Genomic DNA, 3,446 nt, shown 5'->3' on the forward strand with positions numbered 1-3,446 from the left:
CCACTTTCCCCCCCATTCCCTTCCCCCTCTCTCTCCACAGCTCATGGCCAGTCTCTCTCTCTCTCTCTCTCTCTCTCTCTCTCTCTCTCTCTCTCTCTCTCTCTCTCCCTTTCTTTGCCTCTACTACCCTCTTGATTCCCCTCTCCATGCCCTGAATATACTCTATTCTATACTAAAAAAATAAAATAAAATAAAATAAAAATAAAGACCCAGACATGGCCTGGGACCTACTGGAGACGGCAAGGGTCCTTGCAGTGGGACAATGGCTTCCCGAAGACCTATCTTTCACAGGAGCTTGGGGCACTGCACACAATTTGCTTCCCTAATACTGGGGTTCTCAACTGCTGCTTCCTAGGGACATCCTCCACCTTCTGGTGATGTAATAGAAAGTAACTAGGTAGTTCCCCAAACCAAAAACCTGGGGACTGTTCCCTGTGCGGGTGTATTCGTGTGTGTGCGCGTGTGCAAGTTAGATAGGGTCTAGTGCAGCCCAGGCTGGCCTCAGCTTCTTATACAGCCAAGGGTGACCCTGGCCTTCTGATCCCATGCCCTGTTATTAGGTGGCACTGGAGATAGAACCCATGCTCTAACTGTGTTAGAGCCCCAAGATATATCCCAGACCTCTGGACTTGCTTCTCAAACACTAATTCTCTGGGGACCTTGTTCTCTGGGATACAGCTGTGTACAGCTGCGGAGAACACAGGCTAATACACCACAGCCACTTAATCAAGCATCTTCCCTTGTCTGGGCCTCAGGACACCATGCAAGGGTAACTGAGGAGGCCATTACATCCCAGTGGCCATCACAGAGGCAGACCCCACAACGTGCTGTGGAGCACGCTATGACTTTGATATCTAAAGATACCATACAGATATTGTTTTTTATTGTTGTTTTTTAAAACAGGGTTTCTCTGTGTAGCCCTGGCTGTCCTGGAACTTGCTCTATAGACCAGGCTGGCCTCGAACTCAGAGATCTGCCTCTGTTCTGGAATTAAAGGTGTGCACCACTACCAACCAGCCATAGAGGTTCTTTCTATGCTTGCAAGGAACTATGTTATAGTGTACATTTCTGTACATGTCCTTTATCAGGTTAGGGTGGATGGACCCCCACCTAATAGAGGTCCAAGCTGAAAGAGCTTAAGAGTCATTTGTCATAATCGAGAGGGATGTTGGGGTGATGGGGGAGGTCTCTATGAGGTATCTTTAGTTAAAATGTAAGTTGGAGGTGTTCAAAAACTGTGTTGTTTGAAAGCCAGGCCTGACAGTGCTTGCTTGTGATACCAGATACCAGACAGTATGAGGCAGGAGAATTTCAAGTATAGAACCAGCCTAGGCAACTTACTGAGTCCTGTCTCAAAAACAAAACAAAACAAAACAAAACAACAATAAAACAAAAAACAAAAAAAAATTAAAGAGTTAATGAAATCTGGTAGTACAGCACATGTCTAACACGCATGAGCGTCGGTTTCAATCTCCCATACTGCCCTCCATTTCCAAAGGCCGAGATTCCACAGTGCAGCCAGCCCTCGCCTGGGTTCCCAGAACACAAAGCCAACAGCAGTGGGCCAGCACCACAGTGTCGAGGTGGGGGGCAGCTCTGGGCACTTGCTGATTCACCCCTTAGGGTTGGGGGTGCCATATGCCTTGCCCTGCGGGAGAGGAGCTGGCTCTCATGTCCATGGCTCAGGTATGACAGGACAGGGCTTGGCCCACAGGACAAATGCGGGGTGATACTGGTGCCCCTCTGGCCAGGAGGAAGGACACAGAGCTTGCGCTGGACTCCAGCCTGCTTCTGCTGTGTAGTCTGGGCATACTCCTATGGGGTAGAGCTTTGGGGCACATGAAGTAAGGCTGATGGGAAGATTGCATTATAACAGTAAACTAGTACCAGGCTGGGTCAGAGGCCACTGTGTAAGCCAGTGGGGGTGGGGGTGGGATCTTTCAGCCAGGTCCTGCACCCAGAGGGCAGGCATACCTATAGAGCCTGGCTCCTCCCAGTTCTAGATGCTGGGGTTCAGCCAGACTCCCCTGGCTCAAAAGCCCTGGGTTGCATGCCCAGCACTGCACAGTTCAGGCATAGTAGTGCCCACCTACAATTCCCACACTCACAGATGCCACTGAGCCTCAGATTCCTCATCGGTAGGTAACACAGGCTGTGGGTTAACGGAGTTAATACAGAATACACAACATGGAGCCTGGCCCATGGTGTGTACACTTAACGAATGTTAGATATTATTGTTGTTACTATCACTTGTTATACGGGTTGGAGCCTGGGAGTATGATCAGGAAAGCATGCAGAAAGGCTACTGAGGATGGCCCTGGAGGTTGAGTACTGCACAAGCCAGGGTGTCAGTCACCGTTACCCCAGGACCTCAGTGTCTTCCCAAGGAACAGCATACAACCTGCATAGCAGGAACTGGCTTTGGATGCTCTGGGTGACTTCACTCCAGTGTTGGACTAACAGGTGCCATTTGGAAGGGAGGTGCTGGCAGGGCAGTGTAGCTCAGTGGTTGGTGTTTCCCTAGCATGAACAGAGCTCTAGGTTCTACCGGCAACCCCTGTACTGCTGTTTACTAGACAAAAGCACAAAAGGGGTGGGGAACTCTTGGGTCAGTGTGGCCCCACTCGTAAGTGGCAGAGCAGTACACGGGCCAGCTTGGACTCTGACCAAATCATGCTTTTCTGAGCAGATTTTTCCCCATGTTTATTTGTTTTTCTTTCATCCAGTGTTGAGAGGCCGGGCTAGTTCTGGAATAGCAAATAAACTTCATCCTTGCAAGTCTGACTAATACTTGAAGTTTTGGAAAACCGAGAGGTCTGAGGCCACTTTAGGATGGGTAGGAAGGAGTCTGATTGATTAGTAATGTCTGCATGAGGCCAGGCGCAGACTACTGTGTCTCAGGTATGAACAAGCCTGCCTCGCTTAGATTAGCCTGGCTCCGATTCTCAATCCTGGCTGCCGGCTACAGCCACCAGCCACCGGAGAGATAAAAGCCTTTGATTCTAGGGAGTGCTGACATTGACAGTTTCCCCTCTCCAGGCATGGCCATTGAGAACTCTGATGGTCAAAATCCCTTATTGTTCCTAGCATCCCTGCCCCGGTGACTTCATTGACCTTGGAGCACGGTATGTCTTTGTCTAGGCTGCTGCTCGCAGAGCTGGAAGTGGCATTCAAACGCATTCTCTCACAAGTCTGGTTTCTGGGGAAAAAAAAAAAGAAAAAAGAAAGAAAAGAAAAGAAAACTGAGGCCATTGGCTACAACCAGGGTGTGAGGTTTCCTAGACTGGCTCTTCCCAGGACTTATGGGAAAAACTGAGTTTTGCACACACACACCCCGGGGCGGGAGGGGGGTGCATCGTGTGAAACAGAAAAAAGCCTAGCCTGCTGTGCCCTGGCCTCTGATGTCTCTTTTAAGCCACTGGCTGCCGGAGGACTAGGGACGGAGG

At 49.9% G+C, this 3,446-nt stretch overlaps 1 protein-coding gene across 2 annotated transcripts in view; it reads right to left on the reverse strand.

Moving 5' to 3' along the window:
• Kazn (kazrin, periplakin interacting protein) overlaps positions 1-3,446 on the reverse strand; it is a 372,587-nt gene that overhangs the window by 31,899 nt on the left and 337,242 nt on the right. The gene's annotated exons all lie outside the window — the stretch shown is intronic.

Source organism: Mus pahari, chromosome 6 (genome assembly GCF_900095145.1).
Source record: "Mus pahari chromosome 6, PAHARI_EIJ_v1.1, whole genome shotgun sequence".
Taxonomy (NCBI): Eukaryota; Metazoa; Chordata; class Mammalia; order Rodentia; family Muridae; genus Mus; species Mus pahari.